This window comes from Lutra lutra, chromosome 15 (genome assembly GCF_902655055.1).
Source record: "Lutra lutra chromosome 15, mLutLut1.2, whole genome shotgun sequence".
Lineage (NCBI taxonomy): Eukaryota > Metazoa > Chordata > Mammalia > Carnivora > Mustelidae > Lutra > Lutra lutra.
In genome coordinates, this window is record NC_062292.1 from 51,928,393 (window position 1) to 51,947,154 (window position 18,762).

Below are 18,762 nucleotides of genomic sequence, written 5' to 3' on the forward strand. Positions count from 1 at the left end.
TTCTGTTTGTTGTTGTGGTTTTATTTTTCCTATTTTCATTTTCCTGCCATCATATGAGTTACTTAAACATTTCTTTAAAATGTCATTTTGATTTATCTATACTTTTTATGAATGTATTATTTTGAAAACTTATTTAATGTTTCCTTGGGTTTTATATTAAATGTACATAATTTATTAAAATCTACTGGTGTTGACATTTTACCAGTTTGAGTTAAGTGTAAAAATCATACACCTCTACAGGGTCCTGGGATCGAGCCCCGCATCGGGCTCTCTGCTCAGTGGAGAACATGCTTCCTCCTCTCTCTGCCTGCCTCTCTGCCTACTTGTGATCTCTGTCTGTCAAATAAATAAATAAAATCTTTAAAAAAAATCATACACCTCTATATCTCTTGGTCTTCTCCAATTTATAATGTAACTATCACAAACATTTCCTCTCTATATTAAGAACCACTTTAGATATTGTGGTATAAATTTTTTTACCATATGTAATTTCCTATAGATGTTAGAAAAGTATATCCTACACATAGCATGTATTCCAGACTAGACTGTAACAAGTGTGAAGTGTTTATGTTTTACTGAGAGTAGAATTACTATAAATGCTGGTCTATATTTCAAAATTTTACTTATTTACAGAATGCTCTTGAAATTTTTCCATTTGATAAATAAAATGATAGGGCCACAGAAGTTTTACAAATAATTAAAAGATATTTAAGATAAGCTCTAGATATTTTATATCACACATATGATGAGTTAATTTTTCTTTTACTCTGTATTGTATCTGTCGATGTTGGTAATTTGTAAAAATAAAATTTAGGTCCATAGGCTAATGAAAAAGAATTCTATCATAGAATTGAAATTTACTATAACTATTCAAAGGACCTTTAGTGGGACTTTTTGCTACCTCTTAAACATATATCTAAATGTTTAGAAGTGAAAACATTAACACTTAGAAATAAGACAGACAAAAATTTATACATACTTAAGTGATCACTTAAGAATCAATACAATTGTCAAAGTATCTTTTTTCCTTATATAATTAATAATATACATTATAAAAAACAATAAGGTAGGCAGAGGGTTTTAGCTCTGGCATATGAAGTTTGGAAGTCATCAGTCCTGTCCTCATGAGAAAATATCTGAACAAATTAAAAATCTATAACTTTTTCAGATCCATCAGAGAATTGAGGTCATCAAAGAGAAAAAAAAAATTGAAAAAATACAGGAAAAGGACCTTCTTTATAGAGAAACAACAACAAATAATTACATTGAATTCCTCTTCAGAAACTATGCAAATAAGAATAGATTTGAGAGAAATATCTAAAGTGTTGAAAGAAAAACAGCAACATAGAATTCTTTTTTTTTTTTTTAATCTTATTTATTTGAGAGAGACAGAGAGAAAGAGCATGAACAGAGAGAGGGAAAGCAGACTCTCCTGAGCCAAGAGCCCAATGTAAGGCTCAATCACAGGACACTGAGATCATAACCTGAGCTGAAGGCAGACACTTAACTGACTGAGCTACCCAGGAACCCTGAGATTTCTGTATTAAGTAATATAATCCTTCAAAAGTCAAGGAGAAATAAAAGTTTTTTCAGATAAACAAAAAAGTACACAAAATATTTTATTTTTCTTACTCTTAATTATAACAACCTAGTAGATAAGAGTTTGCTCAAAATAATTATAGGAATATATTGGGTGATTACAGTATATAGATAAATGTTATGAATGACAATAATGTTAGAGGGATAGGAGGGAGAAATTAGGAATATTCTAAGGTACCTGTAGTATAACAATCCTATATATATATATATATAGTTATACTACAGATTATTTTATATATATATACATATATATATATATATGTATATATATATATGACATACTAAGAAAGGGGAGAAAATAGAGTCATAAAATGCTCAATTAAAACCAGAGAGATATAACTGATCTACAATATCCTGTTAGTTTCAGGTTTACATCAGAGTGATTATATATTTTTATACATTATGAAATAATCTCCATGATAATTTTAGTTACCATCCATCACCATGCAAAGTTGTTACATTATTGATTATATTCCCTATGTTATATATTACATCCTCTTGACTTACTTATTTTAGAACTAGAAGTTTGTACCTCTTATCTTCTTTGCCTATTTCACATGCTGCCCATGCCCTCCTTTTTCTGGTAACGAACAGCTTATTTCCTGTATCTAAGAGTTGGTTTCTGCTTTATTTTGTTGATTCATTTGTTTTTTTTTTTTTTTATTCCACACATAAGTGAAATCATATGGTATTTGTCTTTGTCTGACTTACTTCACTTAGCATGATACTCTACATCCATCCGTTGTAGCAAATAGGCAAAATATCATTCTTGATGGCTGAGTAATATTCCAGTGTGCATGTGTGTGTGTGTGTGTGTGTGTGTGTGTGTGTGACAGTGACATATTTTTCAATCCATTCACTCAACAATAGACACAGATTGTTTCTGCATCTTTTCTCTTGTATATAATGCTGCAGTGAACTTGGTCATGCATATATCTCTTGTAATTGGTGTTTTCATTTTCTTCCCATCCAAGTACTAACCAGGCCCGACCCTGCTTAGCTTCCGAGATCAGACGAGATCGGGCGCGTTCAGGGTGGTATGGCTGTAGACGGTGTTTTCATTTTCTTTAGATAAATATTCAGATGTGGAATTACTGGATTCTATCTATGATAGTTGAGTTCTAATTTTTGAAAAATTTAAAAAGATTTTTATTTATTTGAAAGAGAGAGAGAGAAAGCACACTTGTGGAAGGGATATAGGGAGAGGGAGAGAGAACCTCAAGCAGACCCTGCACTGAACATGGAGCCTAATATGGGGATCAATCCCACAACTATAAGGTCAAGATCCCAACAGATACCAGGAGTTGGATGCTCAACAGACTGCCAGCCAGGCATCCCAGATGGTAGTGTATTTTTACAATTTTTTTATAATTTTAGGGGGGTTTTCTATACTGTTCCCATAGTGACTGCACCAATTTACATTCTCACGGTGTTCACTGTTTCCCTTTCCTCCACACCTTCACTAACACTTGCTATTTTTTATCTTTTTGATAATTGCCAATCTGACAGGTGTGAGGTGATGTCTCAGAGAAGTCAGACATAAATGTCATATAGTATGTGACTTTACTAATATGAAAGACAAAGAGTAGCTCATTGGTGGCTTGGAGCTAGGGATGGAAACAGGGAATGGTTGTAAATGGGTAAGAAGGATTTTTTTGTGTGATAAAAATGTTCTAAAATTAGATTGTAGTGATGGTTCTTAACTCTGTGAGTTTATTAGCACTGGGCATGATTCATAAACAATTCTGGAACATTGAAAAAAAAACAAAATAAAATAAAAAGAAATCAATCACTGCATTGTTAAAAAAAAAGATCAAAATAGCAACAAAACCCCCACAAACAATAACCACCCCACACCAGAGAAGACAGAGAAAGAGAAGACGATATAGATAGTATCTCTAAGTGTCTTTTTTTGAGATAAAAATAGCTGTGAGACAGAAACTCACTCTTAAAAAATAGTTTATCTTGGGAATTTTGTTGCTAAATGATTTTAATTAAGTCAAAAATTGTATTATATGAAAAAATATTAAAAATTCAGGAAACAGAGGCAGACTTACTGTGAAATGATTGTCATACAATAGGTGCTAAGTTTCAGAGTAACTTCTATGATGTAGAAATCTTTAAAATCATGATTTGGGATGAAGGTATATGGATGGACGTGGATAGAATCTTTAAAAGAGAGAAGAAAAAAATGCTTTGAAGGAGTGAAAGAGAAACAAAAGTGCTGTAGAAATTATAGATATATTCATTGCAAAGTGAGGAAGAAACCATTTTGCTAAGGTGACACAGAATTGTGATGGGTCTTTAAATCTGTGCCTAGCTATGCTAAGGAATTTCAACTTCTTTGGTTTGTAAATTGTAAAATATTGATTTTGCAGGCAAGAACATGTTAACAGCATTTTAGAGTATATGTAAAAATCAATATTTTCTAATAATGACAGTAATGGTCACATATACTGGAAAAGGAGAAAAAAAATATAGGCTATGGGAAATTTTTAGTTTGAAGACCCAGAAGTAAGAATAAGTGAAAGTCTTCTAAAGATGTGAAGATGAAAATAGTTCACACAGAGATGAATCTGAGTGAGTAGAGAAAGAAGCAGTGTCTTTTTCTTTCTAAGACCATGAGTTAGAGCTTATATGGGTGGGTATGTGGATTTAGTGTCATTTTGAGGGAGGCATGTTCAGGGACATTAGGAGATAAAAACAGAAATGAATATTAAGAATGAGTTGAAGATATGATGACATCAAAAAATTGACAATGGTTTTAGTAGAATAAAAGAAAAAAAGAAAATTAGGGGTTATTTCAAGAAATAAACCAAGACTAACATTAGTAGGAGACAACAGGACGTTGCTTCTAATGTTAGAGTAACTTCACACCATGAGGAAGAGGTAGTTGCTTCAAGGTTTTACTACTGTCCACAATTCAATGATCATAATTGTTCATAAAATAACAAGGTACCACTTAAACAGTATTTAAATTAGTATGTTCACATGTTCATAGAAACCAGTATACTTCATCATACTTGCTGATATGGTCTGGTGCTTTGTCGTGATCAATTCTCTTTATCTGGGTATGGACTATACTTGCCTCTTGAGAAAAAGTAAATTATGTAAGATCAAAGGTATTATAAAAATGCAATTAAGAGTTATCAACTCGGGGCGCCTGGGTGGCTCAGTGGGTTAAGCCGCTGCCTTCAGCTCAGGTCATGATCCCAGGGTCCTGGGATCGAGTCCCTCATTGGGCTCTCTGCTCAGCAGGGAGCCTGCTTCCCTTCCTCTCTCTCTCTGCTTGCCTCTCTGCCTACTTGTGATCTCTGTCTGTCAAATAAATAAATAAAATCTTTAAAAAAAAAAGTTATCAACTCAACATGAATGATGAATACAAATATTTACTAAGAAATTAGTATAATGGAGTTCATTTTCACTGTAATATATGTTCAACAAGAAAGAAAAATGTATGCTAGATACTCAATTTTATAATTTTCAAACAATTATGGGTTGAATAGTTTTCTAGCATACAAAAATAATTCTATGGAACAACACAGAGTTAAAAGTTTACCAGTATTTTGGCATATTCATTGTCTAATTAATGTGTGTTGCATAAATTTTACAATTTAATATTCTACTGTCTAAAAGATTGGTTTAAATTGGATTGTTTACTATATTGAATTGAGCCAGATAACTTAATGATCTTTTTATAGCCCTCAAAATCGATGAGATTCCTAAGACATAATAGAGATAAATGCAATTAAACAAAAATGCTTTAAGGCTGTTATTCTTAAATTTATTACTTCTTTAGCTATAAAAAACTCTCTTCATTTAAAAGGCTTTCAAATAAAAGTTATTTAGAGTAAAACACATTTTTTCCCAAATTCTATACCAAGCAATAAAGTAAAAGTACTAAATATGGAAATTACATGAGACTAATGACATTTATTAAACTAAATATATAATGTTCAAGAAAGTAATGTGACTTGTTAAAAATAATAGAAATGGGGACGCCTGGGTGGCTCAGTTGGTTAAGCAGCTGCCTTCGGCTCAGGTCATGATCCCAGCGTCCTGGGATCGAGTCCCACATCGGGCTCCTTGCTTGGCAGGGAGCCTGCTTCTCCCTCTGCCTCTGCCTGCCACTCTGTCTGCCTGTGCTCACTCTCACTTCTCTCTCTATGACAAATAAATAAATAAAATCTTAAAAAAAAAATAATAGAAATGGAAGGTTTGAAAAGCAGGGCTTCTGACTTTAACTATACTGTTTAACTACACTGTTCTTTCCCTTATGACATTCTATCATGATGATCAGACTTAGAAAGACAAAAATATTTCATCTTGAGATAAAAAAGAAAGGGAGGAATATGGGTGAAGATATGGACAAATGCTGGCATTGGGATTGGCAATTTTAGTTAATTTTGTAGGCCTCAGTTATTTCAGTAAAATAAGATTTAAGATCACCTGAAAAGAGGGTTTATAAAAAGTGATACGTTTTGTGACATGTTTTATAACAACTGTTATAATTTTAATAGGAGACAATTAGAAGTGAATGATAGATACCTCAGTATTAACACTGAATCTTTTATAACTGAGCTTACACAAGGTAAATTCAAACAGAAAACAAATGGTAATTCCAAATTCTAGTTTTCGTCTACAAATATGATTACACGTGAACAAGGTATTCTAAGCGTACAGTGGATGATCAGGTAGAACTACAAAGTTGTTAGTGGACTAAAAAGGTAGATTGAGACTGTGTGACTTGATCTATCTGTCCAAATATTATATAGTTGCTAAAAAAATAAGAGAGGATATGAGAAAAGAGAGACAGTGATCAGAATTAGAAGTTAGAAACCCAAGATGCAGTATATGTATAAAGGGCTATTATTTAGCTATGAGAAGAAGGACACTCCGCCACTTGTGACAACATGGATGGATCCTGAGCACATCTAAAAGAGATACGTCAGACAGAGAAGGACAAGTACTATATGATATCACTTATATTTGAATCTAAAAAAGCCAAACGTGTAAATATAGAGAGTAAAATGGTGGTTACCAGAGGATGGGGCAGGAGATAGTACAGATACTGTTTAAAAATACAGACTGCAATGAGTAGTAAGTAAGTTCTAAAGATCTAAAACACAGTAGAGTGAATATAGACAACAATATTGCATGATAATCACTTTCTAAGAGACGGAACTTAATTCTTCTAATCACTAAAAAATGATAATGCAACGTCACTGATAGAGGTGCTAATTATTGCTACAATGGCAATGATAGAATATATAAAAATATCAAACTAACATGTGGAACACCTTACATTTATACAGTGTTATGTATCAAATATATTTAAATTAAAAATAAGGTTATGTCCAGTGTATAATGCACATAGCAAAATGTTCAAGAACACTTGTAATAAAAATGTTTCATAAAAGCTGAAAAAAGAAAAAGAAATTAGAAACCAAATTCCAGGTTTGAAGTATTGAAAGTGAGGAATTTCCAGTTGATAGCAATATATCATGGATCCATCCTAAGGGATGACAAATCCAGGTTGTAGAGCAAGATGACTGGTGCAGATAAGGCAAGGAGCAATGAAGAAAAAGAGTGAACATATTTTGAGTGCTTACATTGAAGTCATCAGTATTAATAACAGGCATTTCACAAGGAAGACTGTGAACTAGATGTAGGAGCCCTCAAGAAAGTTAGAAAGACTGCCTATTTGCTTTGTTTTGGAGATAGGTGACATAAACAAATATTTTCACTTCCATAGGAGGAAAGATTGAAGATCAACGGTAGCTGAATGATTACTTGTCCGTAATAGACAACAGTTCCTTCTGCTCCTAAACTCTGAAGAACGGAGGAGAAAGAGAAATCGCAGTCTCTCTTGAAGATAGTTCAAACCAACTTTTATAAGGTTTAAGAACAGAAATAACACTTCAGAAAAAATCATATTAGGATGTTTGTTGGAGACAGAATATAGTTTCTACAGAATACTGAAAGCAAAAAGCAATGAGTTCAACATAAGGGGAAAAAAGCTCAATGGGCAGTGGGCTCAGGTAAGGATATTTCAAACATGTTAAGTTACTAACAAGAGAGATATCATCTAAGCTCATAAAAGCAAGTGGGAAACCACAGCAAACTGTCCTCTTACCCATTTGTAAAACTGACACATTCCTGTCTATTGCATACTCCTTACATGTCTGTTGAATAGGTTAAAATTCAGAATGTGGGTGCAACCATACAAACGATATGAATATTCTTTCTTTTGAATCTATTTTTCAAATAAGTAATGACTGTTTATATTTAAAAAAAAAAACCACCTAGGAAAAGTAGATTCCTCCAAGTTCCATGTAAAAAGTAGATAAAAAAGGTTGTTTGGGGTTTTTTGTTTGTTTTTGATTAAAGCTTTTAAAAGTTAATGAGCCATGTTACATAAAATATTAATTAAAAATAAGAGAGTATATACCATATTACAGATTTCCGTATCAGGCCCTATGTGGAGTATTGGATTCAGTTCTGGGCAGCATATTTAAAATCTGTTTTGTGTGTCCTGATTGATGAAGTATCTGGAAACCTTGATATTAAAAAAAGAAAATAAAAGAAGAGAAAAGGACAAAAAAGAAGAGAAAAGAAAAGGAAAGGAGAGAAGAGAAAAGAAGAGAAGAGAAGAGGAAAGAAAAAAAAAATATCTGAAAGAACTAAAGACATTTACCGTGAGGGGAGGAAAAGTACTTTAGAAGAAAATATTGACTTTCTTCATTATGTGGGAGACAGTGATGTTTTCGTGGTATGAGTGTGTGTGTGTGTGTGTGTGTGTGTGTGTGTGTGTGTGTGAGATTCCCTAGGAATGATAGGATAGATTAAAGATATAGTTGGAATTATAAGGGGATGATTTAGGTTAATTTGTGTAAATATTTTCAAAACAGTAAGGTGTAAAAATGTACTACCTAAAATTAAAGGAAAATGGTGTGTCCTATGCATGGAGAAAACAGATTTACTCTGATATAAAGTAACTTTTTAGAACTTAAATCACTGATAATCTCTCTTTTTTAACTTTTAAAAAGTTTATTTTGTATTTGTGTAGACAGTGATAATTGTGTTACTTTTTTTTTTTTTTTTACATTTTCTCATCCATAGAATTGGACCTGCATATCCACTTTTCACTGAAAAAGAGCAGTGTTGAAATATTTACAAATAGCCAAATTGTTTTATGAGTACTGGAAAAAAATTAGCTCAAAGGATTCTAAAATGCAATCAATTTTTCCTTTAAGTCCAAAATTAAAAATTGCTTACTTTTCTAAAATTGGTTAAAACAAGGAATTATTACATATATTTGTCATTATAAAGTAGAAATGTGTTTATTTCCCAACAAAATAAAATAATGTGGCAAAATATATAAATTTCTAAATCCTTAATGATCATTATCACTGAAAACTATTTCATATTACAACGATTTTGTTTCTAATTTCTTTTCTTCCTTTAATTGATGTGCTTCATATTGATTCTCAAGGTCTATGGAAATATTTTCCTAAGCACATTGGCTTCTGAATCCATTTTCTATACATCTCTCCTAGTGAACAATGTTGGCTATTCCTGTAGAAAACAAAGAAGTCACAAGTAGTGGCCATCTGTTCTTTTGGTAAAGTTTTGCTTTAGGACTTGCCCCTGTTCCACTATATCCAGTTCTGGTGGGTTCTGGATCAAATATCCCTATTACATTCCCCATAGGAAGAAAATATGAGCCAGACTTAGATTGCTGTATTCACTTGGGCACAGCATAGTAGGGTAGAAATGATGATATAAAGGCTCTGTCAATACCATACCAACCACATAACTCTACTCCATCTTATATATTGGAATCGTAACTGGAAGAAGTGTATAATTCTCAAATATTTGGTTATCTGCCTTTGATATAATGTGGAGAGAGGTTTTTTGGAATAAAATAAACATTGAGCAAAGCAGGAAAGGGAGAGAGATATAAGACATAATCCTGGACACATTGTTGCACTCTTAGATGCCAACTTGAGTTATGTCAGATCAGCTCTTGTATCAACCATTAAGAGGAACCAACAACAAATCTTTGTTTAAACCATTTGAATTGTGTGTTTGTCCCTTGTAATTGAAAATACCTTCACTAACATAGTTCCAATACCTCTTTTTCCCTTAAATATAGAACCCAGAGCAAGCCCTCTGCAATCTATTGGCTATTCATTTCTCTTCCTCCAGAACCCATTTTGTTTGATCTCTACCCTTCCCTACCTCTCCTAGCCCAACCAAAACCAAAAATGCATCCTATGCAAAATGTATTTCCTCAAATCCTAAGGTCATGTTACTTTCTTTTGACATGTGATTTTACATGTCAAGGCCTAAGATGAGAAAACAAAAAGAGGTAATATGGTAAACGAATTATTACTATTATTATTATTATTTTACATTGTCATCTTTATTTTTTATACTCTACATTAATGGTATTATTAAAAACTAGATTTAAAATGTACAGTATCAGGTGCCTGGGTGGCTCAGTCACTAAGCTTCTGCCTTCAGCTCAGGTCATGATCCCTGGGTCCTGGGATCTAGCCCCGCATCAGGCTCCCCTCTCAGCGGGAAGCCTGCTTCTCCCTCTCCCGCTCCCCCTGCTTGTGTTCCCTCTCTCACTTTCTGTCAAATAAATAAATAGAATAATTTATTTATTTGTCAAATAAATAAATAGAATCTTAAAAAAATAATAAAATCTCCTGTATCCTTGCTTAATTTTGTACAAACTTCAGAAGATATTTTTCCTCTGTAATGTACTTTTGCATGGCCTTGACACTCTACGAAAGTGTCCTGGTGAACCAAATTTAGGATATAGGTGTAGAATGTGGTAGAATATTAGACTCACAGTACTTGACAATTCAAAGTTGGGGGTGGGGGTTCGGGTGTTTTTTGTTTGTTTGTTTTGTTTTAATTGTTCATTTGGTTTTGGTCATTCATTTCCAACCAAATGAACTGATTATTTCTCAAAGAAACGTAAACATCCAACTAATCTCTGCGTTTCAAACATATAAACTCATTTCTGCAGCCTCTGGCTACGTTCTATGGGTTATTTTGTCACCATACTTTATTTACCAAATTAACTATGCTCACTGACTTGTGTTGTCTGCTTTACTACTGTGAGGAACATAAAGTCAGTGTGAGAAGGAAGTAAACCTTAAGCTCCTCAAGCTGGGCTGGCTCCCCAGCCAGCACTGAAGTGTTTATTTTTCTCATGACTCATAAAGATGTAGCTAATAATAGTGCCACACAGAGGTCATAGCATCCAGTGAAGACAAAATGTTCCTTCAAAATGAAACAGTTTCATGACAGCAATAACATCTAATTTGAACTTGCCTACTTTGTCTACTTTGGACTGTTCGGTATATAGATAGAAGATAGCAGGTGTAGTACCACTGTGAGTTCATGATTGAATTGATCATTCTCATAATGGATAATGTCTCTCTCTTACTTCCATAATGTCTATTCCTTGGCAATAATGTCCTGTAATTGATATCGAGCTATTTCATTTCATGTTGAAAGGCACAGATATATGAAGGACCAAGGGGGGATGATGTTTCCTATAGAAAAGCCAGGTATTCTATATTTAAACATCTGAAAATGACTTTTATTTTTGGCTAATTAAGTTTTTCACAACCAAGTATCCTCTGCCTTCATCAAGTCCACCTAAATTGGATGTAGTATTTTGCTGGGTATGTGATCACATATTTAATATCTTTTCATATTATTACCAACTCGTAAAATGACAAAATGCTTTTGGAACAGTTTCCACCTATGAAAACTTTACTGTTAGAAACCCAGTTCAAGAAATTACATCTTCTGGGAAGTATTATTTACTTTAAATGGTTTAAATTATTTTTTTATTTAGCTTCTATAATTTGTCATTAATTTATATATTGTGATATTAATCTTATATTTTGCAACATTTGATACTAATTTACAGGCTCCTTGAAGGAAAGACCCATATATTAATTTTTCATATTTGTTTTCATTTTAAGTACTAAGTATGGATCCTGGAATTAAGTAAGCATCAATTAAATATTTGTAACTTAAGTGCTGTGACCCATTTATTTTTGCAACATTTGAACATTTTTATATGAGCTAGTACTTATTTAAAAAATAATTTTATACTTTCAAATTAAATCGATATTATTTATTTTGGCAGGAAGAATGATTTAGATACACAAACACATATGTATATAAAGACAAGGCCACATGCTGCTAAACCCACAAAGTAAAATTTGCCCCTGCCCATATATCTAAGCATTACTTTTTTTTTTCTTTTCTTTCTTTCTTTCTTTCTTTTTTTTTTTTTTTAAGTAGGCTCCACACCCAACATGTGGCTTGAACTCATAACTCTGAAATCAATAGTCACATGCTTTACTGGCTGAGCCACCCAGGCACCCCTAGACCATATATCTAAAGGAGCAATGCTTCTACCCTCTTTCATAAAAGAAGTTAAAAAAATAAAAGCTACAAAGTGATTAAAGATAATGAAAAGGCACTTCTAAATAAGTGAGAAAAGAATAAAATAACTAGAATATAAAAAGAGGAAGGACCAGGAGACTTTGGAATTTTTTGTTGCTGAACTTTTATGGAAAAGAGGGATAGGAACATGAAATTAAAGTACACCAGTAAAATCAGAATTTCCTGATATTTCTCATTATCAATTACTTCACATGTAAAATAGTGATAGCAGCAATACCTCTTAAGATCACTTTAGGGTTGTATAATGTGTCCACATGCGTGTATATATTAACATACAGTGTTCTATAGTGATTGAAGTTATCAAATAATAATAGCTTACAAAAGGAATAAAATAACTCACTTGAACTTCTAAGTACGAACATTTTCAGTTTGGGAATGAAAGCTACCGTTTTTTGATTGTCTTATCTTTCCTAATGGCCCTTCCAACTTTCCATGAGTAGTTGCTAAATTGAAAGGGAACTGCACAGTATCACCTGGTTTTTTTTGGAACATTTCTTCAGTGTCCCCGTTGTGCAATGAGACATCCAAACATCAGCCAAAGTAGCTGAGTTCTTTGAAGCAGTTTGGCCTTTGTCTTCTGTATTACCTTAGTGATCTAGAAAACTCTCGGGGAAACAAAGTGTGCTCCTGAATAGTACAACAATAAAGCCTTATTGGAGTATTATTGCTATGTGAAATAATATTGTAATTCAAGGCTCCTTCTGAAGGGTTTTTCCTTTTATTGCCCACAGTTTTAAAATACGAGTGAAATTATGCCTTTGCTATTTGTAATGATGTCAAATCATACAGCCATCACTCATAATTATGAGTGTTTAACTTAATTTCTGACACTTAAAATAATAAATATTCTCCTTTTTTAAAAAAATCAATTTTAGTTCTTAGTCGTGAGGTACACTGCTTAGAAAAATAACCCACATATGTTATTTCCTACCACTTACCTCACCTCACCGTGCATTCGACATGGCATTACATAAAATTTGATTTACACAGATACTCAAATTGATATCCTAAACCTAATTAAGAACGATTTTTATGATGATCTTCTAAGAGGTCATTGCATTTAAAAATATCCCTTAGGGTGTTACCAGACAGATATTTAATGTTCATGTACTTGGAAAAAAAATGTCATCAACAACTTCAAGATATTAAGCTAGCCTATTTACTTTACAATAACAGCCGTGGGAGGAAAATTCGGTTATCGTCTCTTCCACTTTTCTAGTCTCGCATTTTCCCTTTAGCTCAGTGTGTCAAATGATACTCTTTTTATTGTGAAATATTTCAATAGGGAACTTTAAGGGATTAGTTTTCAACACTTAAATGACCTAAGTTGCACTGGTGTAGAGAATTTTATTATGATTTGGGAAGAATAATTTTGGTTTCCACACATCCATTTACTCCATTGCTCACAGCAAGATCATTGTGAAACTTAATTACTTGTTTACAGTGAAGCCCCAACAAAATAGATATGTATTCTTATATAATGCAAGTTATTTAAAAGCATGTTTTGTTATAATTCATTGTCTTTTAATTTTTTAAAGATTTATTTTACTTATTTATTTATTTATTTATTTGGACAGAGAGAGAGAGAGAGCACACAAGTTGGTGGGGGCAGCAGGCAGAAGGAGAAACAGGCTCCCACTGAGCAGGACCATAACCTGACCAAAAGCAATTGCTTAATGACTGAGGCACCCAGGCGCCCCTCCGTGTCCTTTTTTAAAAATATTTTTATACTTCCTTACATACAGAGGAAGTACTTACAGGGTGGTGGACAAGAAATAGTTAAATACTTAAATACTACAACTAGGACAATGGATGAGGAGATAGATATTCATTAAGATGTTCAGCAAAAATTCTAAGATGAAAAAAAAAAAAACCTGTGGCTGAGATATGTATCTAAATCCCCTCCTTTCTCAATATCTATAGCTGATATCTCTATAGATAGAGATGATAGAAAGATAGATAGATAGACAGATAGATGATAGAGATGATAGGTAGATAGAGATGATAGATAGTCCAGTGATATTATATTGGATCTCTCTCTATATAGACATATATATATAGATAGGTCTATCTATATATCTATTCATATATATTTCTCTCTGTGTATTCATGTATATAATATATATGAAATCTACACATAGCTACTTATCTATCTATATCTGTATCTGTATATAGAAGCACACTGGATATCTCTGTAGATCTATCTATTATCTATCTATATCATCTATTCATTGAGATATCTGTTTATATATCCACATATATAGAGCAATCTATATCTATATCCCTATAAGATGTCTGTATCTTTATATATATTTCTTTATCTATATCTGATTATATATATGGGGAGACATGTGTGTGTGTGTGTGTGTGTGTGTGTGTATGTATGTATATACATATTCCAGTGGTATTACACATATGTGGGGTGTGTGTGTGTGTGTGTGTATGTGTGTGTGTGTGTGTATTCCAGTGATTTTAGCAATGTGGTCCATAGTCCTTTTACATCAGTTATTGGTGCTTAAATGGAATGGGTTTGGAAAACCATTGGAAAATCATCATTACCTTCAAAGATAGAGATCATCTTGTACCAAATTGCCACCATTTAAAGTAATCAATCAATTGGATGTGACCCATATATGCTTATAAAATAGAACTGATGGACAAGAAAAAAATGACAACATAAAAAGAATTATAAGAGCCCTCAAGGAGATGCATATAAAGTATCTAAATGGCATTAAGAGATTTGAATCTTGAAATATATTTATAAGCATACATATGTTTCTACTCTAGATCTAAAATACATAATGGAATCTAAAGGGATAATCATAATGGGAATGTTTATCTTACATTTTCTTATTTAAATTTTATTTTTCTTTAAGTAGATGGGTTCAGAGCCCAATGTGGGACTTGAACTCATGACTCAGAGATCAAGATTTGAGCTGTGATCAAGAGTAGGACACTTAACTGACTGAGCAACCCAGGCACCCTGTGTTTCTTACACTTTAAATAAGGACATTTTTAATGAGTCATTTGCTCTCAGTTTCAAATAAATCTAGAATTAAATATATTATCTCTTCTCAGCAAAACCTAAGGATTATACCAGGTGAGAGAGGACTCTGAGGATTAAAAGCAAAGTAAAACAATAAAAATATCCCGCAAGTGTCTTGTTATTGGAGTGTGAAAATAGTAGAGGAGTTTTTAAATTTTCTATCCAGATTGGGGAAAATTTTAACACTCATTCACCTAACTGTGGAGAAATATGTGTTTGAATTTGAGCCTTAAGCAATATAAAGCATTAAGTAAGGACCTGGAAGAAATAATAGAATTATTATTAATCTGATAATCACAATCAAATTAAAAATAAATATATAAAAGTAAAACCATAAAGAAAAATAAATAGTACACAGAAATTCAGATCATGGAAATATGTTCAAGTGTTATGTAAAAATAAACAGAATGAAAACTTCTATTAACAACAACAATGTCCAGTTATAACAAGGACATTAAGTAAGTTAAACAACACTGGGTATGGAAATTTATATTTTATGGAGTAAGAATTGATAGAGAGAGAAAGGGTAAAGGGCACAGAAAATTATTTCAGGAAAATACAAACAAAAAGATAGTAGTACCCATATTAATATCAGAAGAGTAAAAAACAAAAAACATGAGCATAAAGATGTGTAAAATTCTATGAAACAAAAATTACTGTTTTTTAAACACTTTGGAAATGCAAAAGAATTTGATGAAGAAACTGTCGTCCACAATTTAATACACCTTTCCCATGTGAAGGATTACCCTCTGGAGACCAAGAGTTAGAACCAAATATAAAAATCATATTTTATTTCACTAAAATGACCAGAGTGTGAGCTTGTCAAGAAATACATAAATTGAAGTCAAATGCCAAACAAGCAGCACAGCAACTTGGGGCAACATTCTTGAAAAATGCAGGACTCCAAATATTAAATTCAGGGGAAAATAGTGGATGAACGTCTCTGGAAAAGTTCTGTGTTGGACAAAAATTCTCTACATACTCAGAGTCCTGTGGTCCTCCATCCTGGCCTGATAAGTGACAATGTTGTCATTTTGAAGTTTCAAGTAACTGACTTCATCCCTGACATAAAGGGTAAACCTTTCTTTTTCACTGGTAAATAAGCTTCTGTAAACACAGAAATGGTGAAAACAAAAAAAAATATTAATTTTGATACATTTGTGTCAAATTAAAAGTACTATCTCCATGTGTTCTATAACAGGCAATGGTTAAAAGAAACTCAAAATAATTTTATGGTTTGAAATGGAAAGATAAAAGATAATTTAACTAAATATGTTAAATATTTTCATGTTAAAGACAGCTTATTTCATTATGAATATGAGATGTAGCATTTAAATTACATATTGGTTAAACACACAGGGAGCTTCAGACTGTTTTGGCTTCCAAAAGTATGTAAGTCTTGACAGTTAGATATTAAAGTGTTTAAATATATTATATTGATATAATACGCATTTAAACTACACAAATACAAATATAATATCTATTTAAACTATGCAAATATGCATTCATGCACTTAGTATATGTGTTTATATTTTTATTTAAAATATATATAAATATGAATATACATCATGTAAGAAATACATATACAATCTATATACTCAAATATGAATACATTATTCCCTATTAAGCAAGTATCATATGTAATACATTATATGATTTTGAAGATGATCTTCCATATCTTACATATTCATATGCAATATTAAAGAAATGAATTTTATTTATCTATAATTAATTACAATCTTTATAAATATATTTTTACATGATAAATAAATCTAATAATTAAGTTGTAAATGCAACAGAAATTTAAGTGAATTTAATTTATTAAATTAATGAAATATTAATCAAATTAAATAGACAACACAGCTTTTTAAAAAGATATAACTTCATACATATGTACAAAAAACTTCTAAGTTAACCTGTTAAACTTACACATGCCAGTAATCTTTTATTTGTAATAATAAAAACTGAATAAGAACTTCTAATCCCCCAAATTGTACATTTCATTTTTCCTAGTTATCTGGCTATTAAAAATTATAAATGCAACATATAGACATGTTTATTTCATAAATAGTAATATCCAGCATACAAAAATAAGGCAACACAAAAAGATAAAGGGTTTTAGGTTTTTTGGTTTTGTTTTTTTTTTTAATTTTTGCATATGTGGTTGTGTGTGTGTGAATGTATGTGAGAATCAATAAGGTTGGAATAAGCATCTTATATATCCATGACTGGAAAAATGAAATATTATAAATATTGCTCTTATACCAGGTAACAAGTTAATCCTTTATATAGTTTTCTCTATCTCCACTATTACATAAAACATACTCAGTATGAAGGTGTTTACTATATGTTAAAAGCTAGGAAAGGAACAGTATACCTTAATATAGTGTAGATAAAGACATTAATAAATATAAAGGCAGAAATTAATAAAAGACAAATGAAAAATAGAAGGATAGATAGATAAATATAAAAATAAACTATTTTGAAAATATACAGAAGCTAATCCCCTATAAGAATTTTTAGGACTTTACATTTTGGAAATAATTATATGTATGCATACAACTTTGTTTCAAAGGTTATTCATATATAGGATTGTTTCCAGAATAAAACAACCTACAGTCAAAAAAAAATTTAAAACAAAAACAAGTATAAAAATAAAAAAATAAGGATTCAAAGGACACATTGCCTAGACAGATAAAACATGACGCAAATTATATGATAATTCTACATGTAATAACTTTGTAATATTAGGGGAAATGTGTGATTTCTCATAAAATTATAATTTAAAAATGTGACCAGAAGGTAGATTATATTTGAATATACCAATTTCCTTAGAAAACATTGGAAACGTTTAAAAAAGTTACCAGAATTTAAAAAAAAAAGTTACCAGTATTGATGATTCCACAACATAATACTATGTAATATCTAAAGATAAATAAAGCTATTCTTGATAAAAGAAATAAGAGGGGCGCCTGGGTGGCTCAGTGGGTTAAGCCGCTGCCTTCGGCTCAGGTCATGATCTCAGGGTCCTGGGATCGAGTCCCGCATCGGGCTCTCTGTTCAGCAGGGAGCCTGCTTCCCTCTCTCCCTCTCTCTCTCTCTGCCTGCCTTTCTGTCTACTTGTGATCTCTCTCTGTCAAATAAATAAATAAAATCTTTAAAAAAAAAAAAAAAGAAATAAGAAACTTCCACAACTTATTTGAGATAGTATCTTAATTATTCATACTTGATAAAGATAACTTTAAAATGACTGTAGACTCATCTCAGTTAAAATAGCAAAAATTAGGGCGCCTGGGTGGCTCAGTGGGTTAAGCCGCTGCCTTCGGCTCAGGTCATGATCTCAGGGTCCTGGGATCGAGTCCCGCATCGGGCTCTCTGCTCAGCAGGGAGCCTGCTTCCCTCTCTCTCTCTCTGCCTGCCTCTCTGTCTACTTGTGATCTCTCTCTCTGTCAAATAAATAAATAAAAAAATCTTAAAAAAAAAAGAATCTCATTCAAAAAATACTTAAAAAAATTATAAAGAAATTATAAAGAAATGTAGCAGAAGGTACAGGGAACTCTGATACAAGGCACTGATACAAGATGAGTTCTAGAAAACATACAGACCACTGT